The sequence below is a fragment of the Sturnira hondurensis genome, unplaced genomic scaffold, assembly GCF_014824575.4.
Source record: "Sturnira hondurensis isolate 20B ecotype Veracruz unplaced genomic scaffold, ASM1482457v3 Scaffold0016617, whole genome shotgun sequence".
Taxonomy (NCBI): Eukaryota; Metazoa; Chordata; class Mammalia; order Chiroptera; family Phyllostomidae; genus Sturnira; species Sturnira hondurensis.
Genome location: NW_028089248.1, coordinates 1,873,180 through 1,895,296, shown reverse-complemented (window position 1 = coordinate 1,895,296; position 22,117 = coordinate 1,873,180). Strand labels below are relative to the sequence as shown.

The 22,117-nt window shown below is 44.0% G+C and overlaps 1 long non-coding RNA gene across 1 annotated transcript; it reads right to left on the bottom strand.

Annotated features, from left to right (window-relative positions):
* Positions 1-11,544: 11,544 nt before the first annotated feature.
* LOC119001203 (uncharacterized) lies at positions 11,545-15,811 on the bottom strand. Its single transcript, XR_005069505.1, has 3 exons — positions 15,648-15,811; positions 13,968-14,030; positions 11,545-12,221 (listed from the first exon to the last, which is right to left on the bottom strand). It is a non-coding gene; the product is annotated as an uncharacterized LOC119001203 (long non-coding RNA).
* Between the last annotated feature and the right edge of the window lie 6,306 nt (positions 15,812-22,117).

Sequence of the window (22,117 nt, the reverse complement as noted above, 5' to 3'; positions counted from 1 at the left end):
ACCAAAATCCTCCGAGAGGCCGGAGCAAGTCAGCCTTCCACCGCTGCAGGTCAGAACAGAACTAATCCTTCCTGAAGCACAGGGCTGAAAGTGAAGGGCAGGGGAGGTCTCCAGGGGGAAACTGGGGGGCTCTTCCTAGGAGGGAAAATGGATGTTGGGCAGCCGAGATGACAAATCCCCAGTACAAAGATTAATTCCCCTGGATTTCTGAACTGCAATCTTTCAGACTGATTTGGGTAAGCCCCCTCATATTAACAGTCAATTAAAAATCCTAAACTAACACAGCGCCCCAAGAGGAGGTCCAGTCCCCAGATCTGTTCCACACTTGACCCAATTAGTCAACCTTGACCCTTGCCCTTGGTTTCCCTATGTGGTTCCTGTGGCTGCGGTCTTATCAGATGGGACAGCAGATTCCCATCTAGCCCTTCTTTTTCTTTCAAGTGTTGATCCCTATTCCCCCGAAGTAAAGTATTCCCCTTTCTTAATCTAAGAAAAAGCCAAAAATAGAACCATTTCCTTCACATTTAACCCCCCTGTCCTGTAATCCACGTGGAAAGCGTCTGTTAGATAGAGGTGGGGCACTGGGCAGACACACGCTAGAGAGACAGACAGACTGGAATAGAAAGCTATTTCTCTATTGTTCACTATTACACATTTTAGCACTATAGTGAGTAACCTGTTAAAAACAACAGGTCATCGTGTTCTTAACCTGCATGGAAGGAAATCTGCCATGATAGGACATCTCTAGGCCTGTGCTATTCAATACGGGGGCCATTAGCCGCAGGTGACTATGAGTATGACTCACTCGCCCAGCGAGGACAGGGAAATGTTCTAGGTGCAAAATACACAACAGCTTTCAAAGGCTTAACCCAAATGAAAAATGTCAAATATCTCATTAATCATTTTTGCATGGATTATACCTCAAAAGGACAGTATGTTGGATATGTCAGGCTGAATAAAATATATTTTTACAATTAATGTCACCTGTTTCTTTTCACTTGTTCAAATGCAGTGACTAGAGAAGTTAAATTCACATACGCAGGCTGCGTTTTATTTCTCTGGGTCGCCTCTGATGAAGGTGGGACACGGCTGGCAAAGGGTAGGCACCATGAGCTCAGTCGAGTCAGGGCTTTAAATCAAAAGAAACAGATGCATGCATTCAACGTGATGCCTCTAGGAGGGAGGGATGACGATTTTCCTGTTTAGCCTTTCCAGCACAATCTGAATTATCTTTAACTGCGTTCATTCACCATGCTAATGTTTAAAATTTCAGTGGCCACAGAATAATAGTTAAACATTTCAGGGAGGACTTCACTGAGACATGAGAGGGGTGGGTTTGTTTATAACTGCTTCAATTCGTTCCAGTTCCAGCTCCGTGTTCTTCACCTGGAGGCGACCTGCAGAGCTTTACTAAAAAGACATACGCCCAGGAACCAGCCTAGATTCTCTAAGCATGTTATTTTTTTCCCAAAGAGATCAGGGGCTTCTGTCTCTCACATTTAGTTAAGAACCACTCATTCAGGGCACACAACTCTGGGACCTAATGGGAAAGGTTGTAACAGAGCCAAAAGTACATACTGAGAAAAATCTTGCCCCAACCTACCGATATTCTATAGGGAACAGGCCCATCTTCCCCATCTTCCAAATCAGGAGTGTCCTTGCTAGGCCCCTCGGCTTTACCCTTGAGCATACCTCTTGGTGAGGACCCAGAGGGGAAAAGTCTCTGTCATCAACACCCAGCACAGTCCAGCTTCTCCTGAGTCATTAATGTGTTTCTAACCTAACAGTTAGTTACTAAGCATTAGGGCATTCATCCTACCAGGAGCCTCCAAGCCGCCAGCAACGTGCCAGCTTTCACAGAAGACACCCACCATGGGGGCCAATCATGCCTGTAGTTTATTCTCCTCACCTGACTCCCCCTTTCCATCGCACTTTTCAACTCACCCATTCTGATTTTATTTTGAATTATATATTTCTGCAAGCTAATTCTTTTCAGGAGAAAGGTAGGACATGAATAAAAATACGCATGGCATGCAAGCACACAGACATAAATAACAGGACCTTACTTCCAGAGCCATAACAATGAAACTCAACGGGGTTTTCCCCCTCGTTTTATTTTTTAAATTAAATGTATTGGAGTGACATTGGTTAATAATCAACTTGTTGGGGTTTTTTTTTAATGATGCAAGGAAAAGAGGAAAGAAAAGAGAAGAAAGAGTGTGGTGACGGGGTTGGGAACAGATGCAATGCCCGGAACCTTCCACAGTATTCGAATTCCTAGTTAATAGACAGCAGAGAAAGGCGACTTTATCTTTAAGATAAATGTTATAAATTGCATGTAATGAAATAAGGTCTTATTTTCCCACCTTTTGGTGTCTTATTTTTAAGATATACAGTCTGGTGTCAACCAAAATATCGAGACTTATAGCACACAATTCCAGTCTGCTTGTAGAACAAATTCACTGGCACACTCCATTTTTATTTTAATTATTTGTGTGGAGTGGAAAGGAATGGCCTGATTTATTGCCGAATGGGGCTCCAATGGCAATATTATTATAGTTGCAACAGATGAATAAACCAATATATTTCTCAAAGCCATAAAACACCCAGCTACATGTCAGAGAAAATTGTTCTCCAAAACAAGTGCAAAAAATAAAAAATAAAAAGCAAGAGAAATAAGGGAAATAGGGGCCTCCTTCCCCTCCCAAAGCCATTCCAAAGAAAACACAGGACTCCCGCTGACCAGGAAAAACTCATTCCAACGAACTTACTTTCCATCTATCCCCTGAAATTAACAGTTCGCTGAAATAATTTATACTGTTGTCTGTGGCACTGATGTGTTTATTCCATTTGAGTGTGCTTTCAAAACAAATCGATAGCCCCAGAAGATCATTGTTCTCTCGTAACCTGGAGCTGGACGTGCTGATGATGCAGCCCACAGCAGCAAGCCGCAGGATTAAGTTGTGATCAGAACTGCGGGCCTCGAAGATATTTTAATGCCTGATGCGGACAGAACTGTTCTTTGCAATGGGCTTAGAAGAGGGGGATGAGGAGGGAGGGGGCAGAAACGGAAGGACGGCTTTTCACATTCCATCTCTGCTTATCTCCGCCCTGCACGCCAGCCCTGCCTGGGCTGAGGACAATGCCAAACGGAAGGCAGAGAGTGGTGAAAAGTCAAGTGCAGCACCCAGGGCCCCTCCTGGAAGGCTCCGTGGGGTTAGGTTGTGGCGATTGCCTGGCCACAGGGGAACCAGGGCTGCCCGACACTCTGTTATTCATTGAGATGCTGAGGTTGATTTTCCTGGTGCCTTTTCCATTTGTATCTATTTTAAGAAATTTTAAGGAATGCCTCCAGGGGGGGCCACACACCTCCCAACAGGCAGAACTACCCTGTGAATGTGAAGTGTGTTTTCCAGAAATGGGTAGCCCTGGAGACCTCAGGCTCCAGCGTCAGAAACATTGGAACGAAATCTCCGTTCCATGTGTGTCTTGTGATGTGTGCGTGGGCACGGTCCCTGACCCCTTTGGGCCACACTCTTCTCCTCTTAGAACACAGGCATGGCTCCGGCCCTTTCCACGCAACAGTCCTTCAAGGCAGTCAGTTGCTAGCTGCATCCTCATGTTAGAGATGAAAAGATTAGCTCGGAGAGGTCGAGCAGCTTGCCCAAACTAGGACGTGACAGACAAGAGTTCAAACCCAAGTCAGTCTAGTTCCACAGCCCAAGGTGTTAAGCCCTCTGTAATGAAAATCCGAGATGGTGGTCCCCCACATTCTGTTTCTTTCCCCAGGAGTCCCTTTTGCTCCTGCCAGTGGTGGGAGTCACTGCGGCATCTCATGCACCTGCTGCTGGCACAATTGCACTTTCAGGAGCCCATTCTAAGGGGAGTATGATGATGCAAAGGAATGACTCCAGTAGCGGGAACATCCAGCTTTAGAGAAACACATTCATTTCTTCATCACTAAGAATTCAATGCATGTGGTTCAGGCACTGCAATGATGAACCAAATTATTTTTTTTAAAAAAGGTCTTACGCCCTGGCTGGTGTAGCTCAGTGGATTGAGCACGGGCCTGTGAAGCAAAGCGTCGCCAGTTCGATTCCCAGTCAGGGCACATGCCTGGGTTGCAGGCCAGGTCCCCAGTAGGGGACACATGAGAGGCAACCACACATTGATGTTTCTCTCCCACTCTTTCTCCTTCCCTTCCCTTCTCCTCTCTCTAAAAATAAATATATATAATGTTTTTTAAAAAATAAAAAATAAAAAAAAGGTCTTGCCCTGGCCAGTGTTGGAACTTCCTCCTGTAACTGAAAGGTTGTGGGTTTGATTCCCAGTCAGGGCCCGTGCCTAGGCTGTGGGTTTGGTTTCTCATCCCTGGTCTGGGCGTGTACAGGAGGCAACCAGTGGATGTTTCTTCTCCAGTCAATGTTTCTTTCTCTCCCTTCCTCTCTCTCTAAAAGCAATGATAAAAATGTCCTTGGGTGAGGATAAAAAAAATGCTTTTTTTATTTAAGAAAAAAAATAGATCTCTGCTTTCCAGGGGTTCCCATTTCAAGTCAAATGCACTAATAAAAAAGTTTCCCACATGCAAATGCCCCCCAACTTAAAAGGAAACAACACAACATTGGAGCTCAGACCTTTTTTTCCCAATGCTAATCTTCCCTCCGCGTAAGTAACTAAATCTTGTGACTACAAAACCTCCCACCCATCCTGCCTCATTTCTAGCCCAAACTGAGACATCAACCAACAGATCAACGGAAGATAGAGACCACGTGATTTAGGCCACTCTCCACTGTGAAAGAAGAACAGTCATGTGTATTTATTCCTTATTCCAAAAGGAAAAGAGATTTCATTTCTGACTCTAAAAGAATCCCTAGTTTCTTTAGGCCATTGTTCTGATTTGGAGCAGTTCGTCACGGAGCGGCAACACGCTGATGATGTGTTGCACTAATACATCCTTACATCGGTAATGCTCTAACGAGCCAGCCACCTCCTAAATCACCAGAGAGTTGTCACTCCCGTGATGTGTTACTCAGAGATACAGCTCTGATCAGGGGAAGACATCCAAGAACTCAACAATGGGAGAATTATATTTTTTGACTTCAGAATTTCTTGACTATAAATAATAACCTCTCTCGTGGAAAACAGAAAACTCGGGCGGCAATCAAAAGAAGCAGCAACGTTTCTCATATTTTTGAATACGCCAGAGATATTGCAATAAGCAGATATAGTGGTGGAAGTCCTGGCCGTGTGGTGGAGGAGGTCACGGATAAAAAAAAAATGATTTCTGGAGTATCAATGGGGTTGCTGAATCTCCTTCTGAAAGGTAATCAGTGGGGTGCCTACAGATCCGTTTATCATTGATGTGGATTTCATCAATGCCCTAAAATAAACAGCGTTAAACCCTGAGTCAAGAGAAAAATGGCAGACTAGGGAGAGAGGTACCCTCTTCCCCCCTGTCGGCAGGAGAGTAAATTGATATAACCTTTCAGAGGGCAATTTGGCAATATTTATCAAAATTTAAAGCGCACATAATCTGGGCCCCGCAATTCCATTTCTAAAAATCTATCTGGCAGACACTCACACCCATGCAGAAGGCTATATTCGTGCAAGAACATGTGCCGCAGCAAACTGTAATACCCGGAAGAAAAAAATGGACACGACGATCATATCCATCAATAGCGGAGTGCTTAAATACATCACTGCGGATTCGTTGTTTGAGGTTTATGTGGCCATTAACTATTATGATGGGGATCGATGGCTCTAAAAGTATTGCAGAGAATTGTAGAGCTGCTGTTGTCAATTTCCTGGGTGCACCAGAGACACCTGGGGAGATCATTAAGGACACAGGGGCCCGGGGTCGTTGACGCAGAATAGGGCCTGGACCTCCGCGTGACCACCAAGTTCTCTAGGCAGTGGTGAGAAACAACCAGTTCTAACAGTCTCTTTTCTAGGAAACCTAGGAGGGGCATCAGACACTCTGAACCTCTCCAGAGCTTCATCCAGAGAAGTTCTACCGAGTGTGTGTATGGGTATGCGTGTTTCTCTTTTATTTTATTTTATTGTATTGTATTGTATTTTTCAGTTACAGTTCACATTCAATATTCAATACTATTTTCACATTCAATACTATTTTATGGTAGTTTCACGTGTACGGCACAATGGTTAGACAATAATACAATTTATAGAGTGATCCCCCACCCCACTAATTCTGGTACCACTTTATTCTCTTTGAAGTGCCCATTGGTGGACAAGTAGATAAAAAGCCCTGGTACACATCTATAGTGGAATATTACTTGGCCTTAAAAAAGAATGGAATCTTACCATTTGTGACAAGATGGAAGGACCTAGAGGGCATGATGCTACTTGGAATAATTCAGTCAGAGAAAGACAAACACCTTATGATTTCACTTATCAGTGGAATCTATAGAAGAAAATAATTGAACAAACAACATAGAGACAGACTCACAGATTCCGAGAGCAGACTGATTATCACCTGGGAAGAGGTTGGGAGGCTGGGCGACAAAGATGCAACACAAATCGGTAGTTACAAAACAATAACAGGGATGGGAAGCGTGTGTGTTTTTCCTTGCTTAAGGCTCTGCAAAAATATTTGTGCACAAGCTGAATCAATTTAGACTCATTTGAAAACAACTGATAGAGAGACATAGCGAACATTATGGAGTTCTTACACTGGGCTTTTCGGCCTTTCTCATTTCATCCCATGCCAGCACAGTGAAGTAGTTCCCATTAGTACCGCTCATTTGGCTGGTTGCTGAAGTGGGGCACAAAGGGGGTCAGTTCCTCCAGATTGACGCAGCTCGTGGGTCTGAAGCTGGGACGCGAGCCCACAGCACGGGCCCTGGGCTTTCCAGCCTCAGTGTGTGTAAATCCACAGATCTGTTGGCTTGGAAACCAGTCCACAATTTATCAGGTTTTTAAAAAGAAGGTAAGTAAATAGCAGGTGCAATTGGGTACCACTGTATTATATATTTAAAAAAAGGGACAGGTGTGTAATTTGGGGGAACAGAAAAAAAGGGGGGAGCTACATCCAAAATGAAGAGAAGGAAAAGCCTAGGAAGCCAGCTGGAGAGTGTGTTCTGAAGATTTCTGAAGTCAGCGTATTCTACGACCCCCAGCCCTTCCTCAAGTCATACGGGGGAGGGTTGCCTTTTGGGAGTCACTTGCGGGTGACCATTCCACATTCTCAAGGCCGAGATGTGCTGGATGGTAGGTGACCATTGAGGAAGAAGGTCCCACCCACGTGAGCTTCACGGAGACAAGGACCCATCCATCTTGCTTCCCTGTTTCCTCAGCATCTACCCAATAGTAGGTACATATGGTGTGACCCATAAATAGTTATTGAGAGAAGTGAGTACTGTGAGCACAGAATGTATTTTTAGAAGATATGTGGCTATACTGAGAAGAGCTTTTTTGCATTTTAAGACTGTTTGAGGAACACTGGTTAATGACATTATATTAGCGACAGGTAGAAAACGTCACAATTTGACATCTGTATACATTATAGTGTGTGCAACACCGGAAGTCTAGTTTCCACCTATCCCCATATATGCGAGCCCCTTCACTCATTTCCTCCGTCCCCTACTTACCTTCCCTCAGGTAACCACCGACTTGTCGTCTGTATCTGTGGTTTTCTTTTTGTTACTTTTTTTATTTTTTGTTTTATGTTTCACCTGTAGGTGAAATCCTACAATTTTTGTCCTTCTCCATCTGGCATATTTCACTTCACATAATAAATACCCTCAAGATCCAACCACGTTATCACAAATGGCAATATTTCATTACCATTTTTATGGCTGAGTTGAATTCTATCGTGTATACATAGATAGATAGATAGATAGATAGATAGATAGATGTAGATATAGGTGTATATATATATAGAGCTGATGATAGGAGATACAGATATGTAGAGAGATATAGATACAGGTATAGGCATAGATATGTAACTCCAACATCTTTACCCATTCATCCGTCAATACACACTTAGGTATTTTCCATAGCTTGGTCATTATAAGCAACGCTGCTATGTCAGATATTATAAGTAATAATATAAGTAATGTATGTATGTCTTTTTGAATTAATCTTTTCATATGCTTCAGATAAATAACCAGAAGTGGGATTGCTGGACCACATGGTAGTTCTATTCTTTTTTTTTTTTTTGATGACCCTCCCTCCTGTTTTCCACGGTGGCTGCCCCAGCTTACAATGCTGCCAGAAATACCAAGTGGTGGAGAGGATGCAGAGAGAGGGAATCCCTGAACACTGTTGGTGGGACTGCTAGAAGACTATGTTTTAGAGTCACTCTAGGTTCCCAGTGGCACCGAGAGGGTACACACCATGTGCCCCGACACGTGCATAGCCTCTTCAATGACCAGCATCTCCCACCAAGGTTAGGGTTCGCTCTCGGTGGTGTATGGTCTTCAGTGTGGACAAGCGGATAATGCCATGGGTCCACCCTTACAGTATCATACAGAGTGTTTTCACTGTTCTAAAACCTTCCCATGCTCTGCCCATGTATCCCTCTCCCCTCCCTAACCCCTGGCGACCACCGTTCTCTTTACTGTCTCCGTAGTTCTGCCTTTTTCAGAATGTCAGGTGGTTGGAATAAAACTATACGTGGTCTTTTCAGGTGGTCTTCTTTAGTCTTTCCATGGCCTGACAGGTCCGTCCTTTTAGCACTGAATATTTCACTGCCCGCCTATACCAATGTATCCATCCATTCACATACTGGAAGACATCTTGGTTGTTTCTAAGTTTGGGGGATTATGAATAAAGCTGCTATAAACATTACATTCAGGTTTTGGTGTGGATCTAAGTTTCAACAGTTTGGGGTAGATCCCAAGAAGCTTGATTGCTGGATCACATGGTAAAGAGTGAGTTTAGTTTTGTAAGAAACTGCCAGACTGTCTTCCAAAGTGGTTGCACCATGGTGCATGCTCACCAGCCGTGACTGGGGGTTATGCACCCCACCTGCCCACCAGCATTTGGTGGTGTCCGTGTTCCAGGTTTCAGCCCTTCTGATGGGTGTGCGGTCAGTGGTGCCTCACTGCTGTTTTCGTTGGCCTTTCCGTGGTGACAGATGATGTGAAATATCATTTCATGTGCTTATTTGTCATCGGTATGTCTTCTTTGGTGACATGGCTCTTAAGGTCTTTGGCCCATTTTTTTCCCATTGGGCCGTTTGCTTTTTATTGTTGAGTTTTAAAACTCCTCTGTATATTTTGGATACTAGTCCTTTATCAGATACGTCTTTCGTCACTATTTTCTCCCAGCCTGTGGCTTATCTTTTCCTTCTCCTGACAGTGTCTTTTGCACAGCAGTTGGCAAATGTTTCAATCACAAGTTCAGCATAGGCATGATTAAAGTTTGTCACCCTTGTTTAAATCATTTAATTTAGATAAAACAACCTAAAAGCTATTTTCAGACTCTACAGATAGAAAGGAATTGAACTTACACAGGAGCCAAAAGAAAGATGACCCAAAAGAAACAGCAGATGGTTTTCCTATCTCCATGGAACTCATCTTTCTAGAATGAGAAAACATACATTTAAAGAAGAATTATAAAATGACATAAAAGCTTACAAATCACATGTTAGAATACATGGTGTAGAATACAGAGGCTGAATGAAAGGAAGAGGAGGAAGTTCAGCAGAGACTAAACTGGCCAAAAAAGACATATGGTTTTAATTAGTAGCTAAAAATAATAACTTGCATTGTCTAAAAACATAAATAGATTGTCCATCTATAATATCTGGACCAGTGGTTCTCAATCATTGACTTGTCACACCCTAATGAACCATTAGCCTGGCACAGAAGCACAACCAAATTTTTACCAATGTGACATTTTTTGGAATGGGGCACCATTGAAAACATAAGGTACAGCAGCATCTGTCTGATGGGCGGTTTAGTTGAAAGAACAGGAAAATACAAAGGCGGGTCCGACCCTCTGTGAACAAGAGTGGGGGGCTGGTCAAATGGGCAAGAGCTTTGAGCATTGAAGAGGGTACATCCAAGGCAGTAAGCAATCCCGCTCATGCAATAGGGCGGAGAGGAGAGGATGACCACTAGCTGCTTTGCAAACACTGGGAGGCATTGTTATGCGATGACTGCGAGGCATTGTAATTATTGCCGATTCACTTAAATGCTGTTTTCATTCTCCCAATCACTCCACAAGGGCTGCCTAACGTCTCATATTCAAAAGTGCACCATGAACCCACAAAGCCTGGGGACCGCCAATAGCTGTCCTCTCCTGCTCTTACATTTCGCTTCATTTCATCGTATTGCCTTCAGGACACAGCGCTTAATGACACAAAGCAAAAGTACACGTGGGCTGTGGGATTTTGTGATGACCTACCATTGTTTAGGTTGAGAAGACACTTGTCTAAAATTGCTCTTTATTTCAAAATAGTTTAAAACTCACCCAAAGTGACAAAAATTGTATAGGGCTCCCACGAACCCTGTACCCGATTTTTCCCAGTGATTATAGTTTGTGAAACCACTGTATGTTGTCAAAACCAGAAGACTAACATTGATAGGATATTAATTCAGGTTGTACCGCTTATTTTTACGTAGTATTCTCCAAGTCTACAGGTAGTCTACGGAATATGAATAAATCAACTAGATCTTGAGTTTCTAACTTTGAAAAATCTGAGATATTTGACTCCACTTCTTAACCCAGCGGAAGAGAGTATAAATGTTTTGTTTTGGCATCTGGAAATCAGAAAAGAATGCTTAATTGGACATCTAGTGGGTATTAGGCATGGACTAGTGAGTCGGAAATACCGACAGCCCAGGGGGAACAACGAGCCCATAAATGGCCAGTGGTAACACAGCGGGAAACACATACTGAGGCTCCTGAAGGAACCCCTCACCTGGGTTTGGGAAGTCGCAGGAGGTTTTCTGGAGGAAGCTGAGACCTGAAAATTACATAGGGGCTAGGCAGATACAAAGCGGGCGGGTGATGGAGGGGACGGGGAGAATGGAGCAGGTGGACATACTCCAAGCAGAGGACATAACCTGAGCTGACACCCGGAAGTGACAAAGAGCATGACCCTCCTTGAGGACAGACACAAGTTCTGTGGTTGGAGCATAGCCCGGGGGATGAGGCAAGTTGCACAGCAGGGCAGTCAACTCAGTCCACGGCCTGCACCGTCCAGTCTCAGGATCCCTGAGCCCCACGTGGCTACCGAGACCTGAAAGTTTCCTAGGCTTAACTAAACGTGCTGTAAGAGCAGGATATGCACCAGATTCCAGAGACTTACCACCAAAAAGGTATAAAAATAATAATAATGCATCTCAATGATGTTCCTATTGATTTCATGTTGAAATCAAATATATGGGACATAGTTTAATAAAAGGGATTTTTAAATTAATTTCTCCAATTTCCTTTTGCTTTTTTAATGTGACTATAGGAAATTTAAAATTACACCTGTGACTCACATTGGGTGTCTATTGGACAGTGCTGTTCTAGAGGGTCAGGGAGGATTCCTTGGGAAAATGAGAATGGGAATAAATTAGCTGGAAATGGGAGGAAGGAATGGCAAAGGGGAAGGCCCAGAATGGAGGCTGGAGAACAAGAGCCCCAAAACACAGTGCCTTCTAGGTTAGGCAATAAACTTCCATCTGAGGTCACGGAACCACTGAAGAATTTTATGCAGGGGGGACAACAGGACAGGTTTTCCGCAAAAAAAAAAAAAAAAGGATCACTCGAACCAGTGGAATGCAAGAGTGGAGTAGGGGAGACAGGTATTCCCAGGCTAGACAACTGTCTGCCTGCCCAAACCCTCCTTTCACCACATCCACCCTGAAGTCCAAACATGTGCCCAGCGGAGGGCAGCAAGGTGAGGTCAGCGCATACTCAGAAACCTTACGAGAAATCTTTTCTCTGTAGCTCAACTTCCAAGATTAAGGAATTAGACATAAGGCTGTTCCTGGCTGTGCTGTATGAAATTCAATGTCACTTGCAGATTCTGTTCCATTCTCGGCCTTCCATTGTCCTGTATACACCAAAATGAAGGGATCTCAAAAGGACCATTAACCAAAATTTTTTCTGCATTCCAAGTTTTCCATGTCCTATTGGCATCTCCATTCTTCACTTAGGGGACTTACTTCAGAGTTCAGAGCACGTCCCCTGATTCAGAGTCTTCCCAATTCTGTCCATCAGTTCCTACCACCTACCAATCAGGTGACAAGCAAAGGATCCTGCTGTCAGCCAATCAGATAGGTCAGTTGGGGGAACGGGGGTGGGGAGAGAATCAGAGCAATACTACACTCCCATTGCACCTACACTGACCATAGTCAGTGACATTTTGGGGGATGATTTTAACCACCAAGTCCTCAAACTCACTTTTTTTCTATGTTGACTTTGTTTACTGTTCTTCTTGTTTTGTTAATGTTTCTATTGTTTGGGTTTGGGTTTCGTTCTTGTTTTTCATCAGTAGCTTCAGTGTTGGAATCATCTTGGGGACACTGTATGGATGAAAACTGAAGTTTGGAGATAGGTACAGTCTGTGTTTACCAGAGTCCTATGGAATGAAAACAAAAAATGACTAAGGAAAGGGCCTTGCCTTTAAAAAGTGAGTTACCCTAGAAAGATAACGCACACAGGACCTGCAACGGTACCGGTAGTGTGACAGCATGCAAATCATGGGGATGGGCGCAAATCAAAGGGCACGAAGCAGCTGTTGTCCAGCCACACCAGGCCTGTGGCTGTGTCCCATGCAACTCCAACAGGACTGTAAATTATTTGAAGTAGTTGTCAGCATTTTAAAATCAGAAACTTTTACTTCAAAACCTACATTCCAGGCTTCTCTTGACAAATAGGAAGTTTGGGCCACACCAGGCCTGGCTTTCAGCAACGTGTCAATGACTGGCTGCTGTCCCCACATCTCCAGTCCCCCCCACCCCAGTCTCCACTCTGCCCCACTGGACATCCAGCCTCCCACCCCCATGTCCGCTATCTGCCAAGCCCCAGTAGACAGCTGGGCTGGCGACCTGTAGCGCACATGCATAGAAAAAAAGACAGCAAGGACAGTATGTCCCAAACCTACGAGAAGAGCCATGTGCCTGGAAGACACTCACTGTTTTCCCATTTACTTCCATATTTTTACGACTTTAGAACAAGAATAATCGTGTTTTTCCACTACAACTTTACAAAACAACATTTACTAGGAAATTTCAATCCTGTAGGTAGAAAACTAAAAATACTGGACGAGCCCAGTAAGTGGAGAACTATGGATTCTCAGATGGGAGAGGAGCGATGTCCAACTGGGAAAGTTCTCCTGGACTGAGTAGTGAGATTCCGCTGGAATCTCGACTCCATTCATGATTTAACACCTGGCCCAACAGATGCCAGGTGGGGACAGGCAAACTACTTTCTGGGAGAAGATCTCCTAATACCTCTGACAGAAAAACAGCCAAACTGCAAGGTCAAATGGGACTAGAATATGTGAAACCTAGCACATGGCAGGTCATCCTGGGAATCGTCCTGGGTTCTAGCTCAGCGGGGACGCTCCCCCCGCCGACCCTCTGCCTTCCAGTGGCGGCGTGCTCAGCCAGCCCCCAGCATCGCTCAGCAGTTTATGATGCTGCTGACGGAAATGGGAACACTCCTTAGAGAAGGAGGTTGGGCCACGTGGGCGAGAGGCTATGGCCACAGGAGTAGAGCTATTCACGAAGCCCCAGTGAAGCCAGTCATCTCATCACAGACCTTGGAACTTCAATGCCAGTGTCATAGCTCAGAAGCCTAAAAGGGGACTGATATCACAGATGGAAAGACCCCAGAAGTTTGGGGTTGATTCTGTGCTGTAGCCTTAGGATCTCAGCGGATGACAGCTGTCAGGAGGGTCTCTGAAGGGAACTTGAGAGAGAAACACAAAAGAAAACCATGTTTCTGATAGCACATCCAACCGAGGGGGGGGGTCTGCGAAAGGGGGGGGGTCCTGGCCTTACCTCCTGAGATGGAAAGTCTTAAAACACGGACTGGCCAGCTAGTCCAGTAACAAGGGTGCCAAGCTAGAGAGAGAGGGAGGGAGAGGGACAGAAATCAGCCTGAGATCAGTCTACTGTCCTCCTTTGCTTTTACCAATACAAACAAATATGGTCGACCAGGATATTCATCTACTTAGGGTGGGACCACCGGGCCAGTGGTATTTTGCCCACCCCATATAGAGAGGACGGAAAAGCATGGCCGCCAATTGGGCAAACCCAGAAAAACGGGGTTGTTCTTCTCAATCTGTGCTGTAAGACAAGAGAATGTTCAAGTGAATAAACACTGTTTAACCACATCGACCCGCCACCATGGATGGCGCTGACGGCTTTGATCTTCTTAGCTTATTCTCGACAACAGAGCTTTGTCCCACACATCCTCAGAGGATTCTTTAATCAAATTTCCTTTCTAATTTTCCCTGAAAACCTGACATAAGAGACTCTCTCACATGGTTCAGAATTCTACAGAAAGCCCTGAAAATAAACTTGGTCAGCTGGAATACAGAAAATAGAAAGAAATCGCTCTTTCTCTCCCACACTGATTTGTAAGGGAAAGAGGAGTGTATAAATCTCAATTTTTAAATCAATAACTGCAATTATTTACCCATACTTCTAATTTGTGGCTAGGCAGATGAAACAGCTTTAAAGATTTCTGAAAGAATTCCCTTAGTCTTGAAAGACATTTGGAGGCGATGAATCTGTTAGTTCTTCAGCTATAGGATCCTATGTTTTATGACAGTAAATTCACCGAAACAGCTGCTGTTTTTTAAAATAACTAATTAGCACTACTAAAGCTGGCTACTAAAGTTAATTTGGAAAAAGAAGAAAAAGCCCAGCGATGAAGCAATGAATTATTTCAACCCATGGGATGATGTCCCTCTTATGTATTATTGCTAGATTTCAGATGAGATTGTTTTATTATAAAAATGAAAATATCCTAAGTACTGACTGTTTCATGTACCATCATTTCCCTCGTTTGCATATGAGAAAACCAAGTCTCAGAGTCACATGACTGTCCCAAGTTTGCTGAGCTAAGACACACAGGAGACAGGATTCAAATCCAGATGGACTTCATGCCAAAACGCACACTCTTATTCACTATACCGTGTTAAGTCTCCAGACTTAAGGATAAGCTTTTCTATCAGAACAGATCAATTTTCATCAATCCCTTTGATTAATCAGTTTACCGATAGACCAAAGAATCTCTGTAACAAGATTCCAATAGGTCAATAGGAGCCAATTTTCCTCATGGTTATCCAATCTGCCTATTTTAATAGATGCTTACGTGTTCCTGTACGTTATACTGTTCACATAAAGAGACTCAGCAATCTACAGTTATTTTCCTCGAGCCTCAGACATAATCCACTTTTAAGGAAATTCTGAGAAACGTGTGTCTAAGGCCTGCCACCCGCTTCTCCCACATGGGTGTATCACCGAACCGACAGCAGGGTCCATTTGACAAAGAGTGTGTCACTTTCACACCTAATAGCTAAACAGGATTGATATGATACCCAACAAATGCCTTTCCATTTGGGAGAATTTATACTTGAGAAAGCCTGTTTCCCCCGGAAGCCTCCATTTATCCATCAGGATGAATCATGGCGATGGGTTAGAAGGCAGTCCCCAAAGAGAGGATTGGCTCACCTGCTTTGATTTGTTGGGCTTTCGACTCTGAAAAGCATACCTGTAGATTAAGCGTGTCGATTATCTCCTCAACGTCGCCTTGGTTTTGTTCACTTCGGTGGGAGAGGAACACGGTGGTGTTTAGACGCAACGTATTTCTAAATGGAACGTGCCAGTCAGATCGCAGACATTTACCAAGAAGGCGCACTCTGAGCCCTGCCCTGTTACTTCCAGCAGAAACATTGTTTGGCCAAAGATGACTTCAGGACAGGAGTCCAACATTCACTGGGGCTACAAAGAAAGGATTCTATTTTGGCCAGCAAATGCTTCCCCAAACATATTCCTCACCATCCATGGGAAAGGAGTGAGTGCCCCCTGGTGAAAATGTGGGAAACGTTTCCATATGTTATTTTTGGCTGGCAGGAAGGTGCAGCTGTCTTCCCAGTAAAAATATACTCATTAGGAGCGCTCATCTCCTTGAGGAGAATGAAGCTAACCCTGGGAGCTGGAGTTCTAGAGTGTGGAAAAGAAGCCCAGAGAGAGGGAAGCCAGCAGGCAGAGCACAGGGCGGGCCCTGGAGTTACATGCTGGAGACCATGGGTGACTGGTTTTATTTTTCGACACCTGGGTTGGATGGTCCCTTTCCATCCCCTCCAAACCCACACTCCTTGCATCTCCCTCCCATCCTGCTCTGTGCCCCAAGAATTTGACTTTTAGGCACTCTAGTAACACATCCCCTCGCCTTCTGGCTTTTAGTTGGGTTCAACCAAGGAAAGGCGCCCAGCCCGTGATAGGAGGGCGGGAGGAGAGGGACCTTGGGTGTTGATTGTCAGGATTCATCCCTCGCCAGTCCAGGTTGGAAGGGGGCTGTATCCCTCCACCCACAGTCTCAGCTCTGCTGGATGGCTCTCTCCTATACCTACAACTCTGTCCAGCATCTAGTGACCCCTCCCTTCCAAGTCTCCTTCAGGCTTAGAGGTGAGACAACAACCCACGGTTGCTGGCCTGGGGCGCTTCATCATTCTTTGTTGGGTTCCCTTGATCCTACCCACAACTTTGTGTGTAAAAAAAAAATCCATGCAGTTAACACACCCTCTTAGCCTCTGTGAGTGTGCCCTGTCTTTTCCATGTATTCCAACATTTCCACAACAAGCATCCGCCCCTGTGCAACTTCAGGAACACCCAAGGCTTCTGGTTGTCCCAAATTCCTACCCCATCGGTTCTGACCACAGGGACTGGGTGAAGCAAGAAGAATCACCACACAGCACTCTCGTTTTCAGGGTCTCACTGCCCCACCCCTCGTTCCCGTGCTTTATTTCGCCCACGGCCACCCTTTTAACTGAAGCTGCTGGCTTCTGCCACATTTCTACTTTTGGAACAAGAAAAAAGAAGGGCTCTGTTTATGATCGGCCTTCACCTGTCTCACCAGGAAGGAAGGAGTATGAGTTGTTCTGACAGGAGGAATCTAAAAGACTAAACAGAGAGCAGACTGGTTCCGCGGGTCTGGAGTTGGCAAGACTGGGCACTCTGCAAACCACAAGAACAGAAGGGCAGCCCGCTGGGTCAGCTTCCAGGGCAGGCGGCCCAGGGCTCTGTGTTTGACAAGAGAACACTGGCCTACTTGGACCTGGCCAGTTACACCTGTCGCCCCAATATCCAGACTTCCTTCGTTTCGTTTATGGAACCGTCGTTCAGGACTTCACCTACACGCTTTCTGATGCTGTGAGTGATGATGATGAGGGTGGAGCATCGGCTTAAACTCCAAAGCTGGCTCAACCCCCAGATCCATTCCTTGTACCGTATGACAAGGGGCAATTGTACTTATCCTTACTGAGACCAACTGTCCTCAACCATCCAATGGAGATAACGCTACCTACAACCTAGGGTGGTCTTAAATGGAATCAAGAATACGGGGTGCACCCTCCTGGACACAGAGTTGGCACTCAGTGAATATAACACTGCTTCTTCCCTTCCACTTCCCGAGGTGTTGTAGGGTTCCACTTCTTCATTGCAATTCAACAATTAGATGGTCCTGAAGAAAGTTCCTGAGAACTAACACAGAGAGTGAATTGTTTCGCGCCAAGGATGTTTTTTCTTGCTTCCTTTCACATCTGCCCAGGATGGGGTACGCTAGGGATAATAAAATTAATGATGAAAGAACTCATAATTATTGAAGACTCAAATTATCGAGGAGACAACAGGCACTCTTTTAATGTTATGTTCATCAGAGATATAAATGTACAGATTTAAACAGTCAAAGTGTTATGTACGTTTACTCAAAACTAAGCATCTCTCACCCTTTTCCCCACTCTGTCTCACCAGATGCCACCACTTTCGATGCTCTGAAGAGATTATTTGGTTATTCACTATGACATCCCTAAACGTACTTAGGATCACTTTTTTAGTGGCAATCTAGCTTTTGCTCATTCCCCTGGCCTTCACCACACCTTTCCTGGAATAATTTTCCTTTCCCAACTTCCCTATAACTATTCTATAATTTTGCTAGATCAAATTCAGTGTTGACATTACGATTAGGTCGATGTTGTTCCAGCTGAGTCATGAGCAAAGAAATGATTCTTTTTCTTTCCAATACATATATTTCCGTTTCTGTAGAGATAATTGTCTTGCATTCCTATTTGTGTGCATGTGTGTATGAGAACTTATCACCAACTCAACTTCAACCTCTCGGTTATTTGTCTAAACCTCTTTTCAAAACGTTTAGATTATCAGATATTCTATCTATTTCCTACTCTGGAGAAATTGTTCCTGGTGGTCTCTGCTACCCTCCAACAGAATTCGTTGTCCTTGAGGCCTGGTGAACAACTACTGACCTATGATCTCCCCTGAACATCTTCCAGTGGATTCTTTTTGCCTCTCTCTTGTGTCAGAGCTTCCTTCCCGACTCCCCCTTTTTCCTCCTTATTGGTTTCTTCACTCTTTTGAATGGAGTGTATCCTTTAGTAACTTCCTGAGAAAGCACATGGGGGAGATAAACACTTTTTTTAAACTTTGCTTACCTACCCAAAACATAGATTCTTGATTGGCTTTTTGGCTGTGTATAGAATTCCAAGTAGAAATAAATATTCTTGAAATTCTGAAGGCATTTCTCCATGGTCCCTCAGCATGCATTATGGTCGTTGGGCAGTTTAAAATCATCCAGAGTCTGGCCCTTTGTATGGGACTAGTTCACTCTCTCTCTTTTGTCCCCAGTATTCTGAGCTCTGTGTGTCTGATGGAGGTCTATTCCCACCCACTGTGCTGATACCCGGGTGCTTTCCTTGTCTGGGGATTTACCCTGCATGTTTGAGAAACGTTCTTCAACTGTGTCTCCCTCCACGATCTCTTTCCAGAACTCCCATTGTTCAGATTTTTGACTTCACCAGTGATTTCTCTAAATCTTCTTACTTCTTATCACTTCATCTCTTTTACTCTACTTTCTAGGAGGTTTTCTTAGCTTTGTCTTTGCCTCAGCTTCATTTTCAAGCCCTCCTGCCGAATTTCTCACTTCTTCATATTTTTCATTGATGAGAGCTCTATTTTGTCTTCAAAATGTTCCTTTTTTAAAGCATACTGTTCTTCATTTGCAGATGCAACAGGAATAAGGATTGTTTTTTTCTAATTTCTTGTCTGTGCAGTTCCTTTTTTTACTGTGTTGTTTTTATTCATTTCCATTTCAATCTTTCAATGTTTAAGCTTTCTCTTATGTCTGGTTTTTCAGATGGCTGCTCTATTTAAGAATGTGGAGAGAAGTTGGTCTAGAAAAAAATGTTCTATTGGACCATAGCTGCTTACACCTTTTGTAAAATGTCCTTTTAACTGATACATGCAAAACAATAAAATAAAATAAAGCTAGACCACATTCTTACCCCATGTACACAAATAAACTCAAAATGGATCAGACTTAAATGTAAGTTGGAAGCCATAAAACTCCTAGAAGAAAACATAGGCAGTAAACCCTCTGACAGTTCTCTTAGCAATATATGTATATCCATATCCCCTCAGGCAAGAGAAACAAAGAAAAAATAAACAAATGGGATGACATCAAATTAAAAATTTTTTTTTACTTCCGGCCAAGATAGAGGTATAGGTGGAAACACTGTGCCCCCTCCCACAACTAAATTTAAAGACAGCAAAGTTTTAGAAACAAAAACGCAGCCAAAACAGTGAAAATTGAACTGTACGGAAGTCTGACAATAACGAACCACTCAGTCAGACTGGTAAGAGGGGTGGAGTCAGCAGCAGAGCGGGTCGGACGACCCGGGAGCAGAGGCAGAGGCGGTTGGTAGATCCCAGGTGTGGGGTGGTGAGGGGCAGACCCAGTGAGGGCGCAGGGCAGCTGGCTGACTGTGGTCACACATTCACACAGATAAACCAAGCGAAGGAGCAAACAGTGAGACAGACCTTGCAGGCTAGGGCCTCAGCAGGAATTAGAGCCTGAAAGCACCAACTAGAAAGACTTTCTCGGGGTTGAGGGGCCGGGAGAGGCTCCCAGGTCCACAGAGAGTTCACTGGAGAGACCCACAGGGTCCTGGAGAGTACACAGGCCCACACACCCAGGAACCAGCACCAGAGCGGCCCAATTTGCTTGTGAAAAGCTGCAGAGGGGACAGAAATCTGAGAGAGAGCAGAGCGGAGCAAAGCACCATTTTTTCCCTCTCTGACCCCGCCCCCACATACAGCATCACCACCCAGCGACTGGGTCGCCCGGCCCTGGTGGACACCTAAGGCTCCGCTCCTCATACATAACAGGTACGAACAGACCAAACATTATGACTCAAGAACACCTCAAAGTCCCAGAGCCTATAATTCTAAGTGACCAAGAAATAGCCAGTCTTTCACATGCACAGTTCAAAACACTGGTGATCAGGATGCTCACAGAATTGGTTGATTTTAGCCACAAATTAGAGGAACATATGAAGGCTAAACTGATTGAAATGAAGGGAAATGCACAGGAAACCAATAGTGATGGAAAGGAAACTGGGACTCAAATCAAGGGAGTGGACCAGAAGGAAGAAAAAAATGACCAAACAGAAAAATGTGAAGTTATGAGAATTCAAAAAATGAGGAGAGGCTTAGGAACCTCCAGGATATCTTTAAACGTTCCAACATCTGAATTATAGGGGTACCAGAAGGGGAAGAGGAACAGCCACGAGTGCAAAACTTATTTGAATAAATAATAAAGGAGAACTTCCCCAGTCTGGCAAAGGAAATAGACTTTCAGGAAATCCAGGAAGCTCAGAGAGTCCCAAGTACTTGGACCCAAGAAGGAACACACCAAGGCACATCATAATTACATTAGTCAAGATGAAAATGAAGGAGAGAATACTAGAAGCAGCAAGAGATAAGGGGACAGTCACCTACAAATGAGTTCCCATCAGACTGTCAACGGATTTCTCAAAAGAGACCTTACAGGCAAGAAGGGACTGGAAAGAAGTATTCCAAGTCAGGAAATCCAAAGACCTACAGCCAAGATTGCTCTATCCAGCAAAGCTTTCATTTAGAATGGAAGGGCAGATAAAGTGCTTCTCAGATAAGGTCAAGTTCAAGGAGTTCATCATCACCAAGCCCTTATTATATGAAATGTTAAAGGGACTTATCTAAGAAAAAGAAGATAAAAATATGAACAGTGAAAGGACAGCAAACTCCCAGTTATTAACAACCACACCTAAAACAAAAGCAAACTAAGAGGACAACTAGATCAGGAGCGGAACCACAGAAATGGAGATCACATGGAAGGTTAGCAACAGGGAAGTGGGAGGAAGAGAAGGGGGGAAAAGGTACAGAGAATAAGTAGCATAGATGGTAGGTAGAAAATAGACAGGGGGAGGGCAGGAATACTATGGGAAATACAGAATCTAAAGAACTTGTGACACATGGACATGAACGAAAGGGGGCAATGGTGAGGGAGGGCTGTGCAGGGTGGAGGAGAGTGAAGGGGGGAATGGGACAACTGTAATGGCATAATCAACAAAATATATTTTAAAAATTTTTTAAATAAAAAATTAAATTATTTTTCTGAAATATAATTTTTTACCCAGCAAAGAAAACTATCAACAAAATGAAAAGATCCAACCTAGGGAAGAAGGTATTTGCCAATGATAGATATAATAAGGGATTAATATCCCAAGCTTATAAAGAACTCATACAACTCAACACCAAAAAAGCAAATAATCCAATTAAAAAATGAGCAGAGGATCCGAATAGACACTTCTCCAAAGAGGATACACAGATGGCCAGCAGACATGTGAAAAGATGCTTCATATCACTAATCATCAGATAATTGCAAATCAAAATCACGATGAGATACCACCTCCCATGTCAGAATGGCTTTCATCAGTAAATCATCAAACAACAAAAATTAGCAAGAATGTGGAGAAAAGAACATGGTCTGTTGGTGAGAACGCAGGTTGGTATAATCACTGTGGAAAACAGCATGGAGGTTCCCCCCAAAATTAAAATTGAACTACCTTATGACCCAGCAATTCTACTGT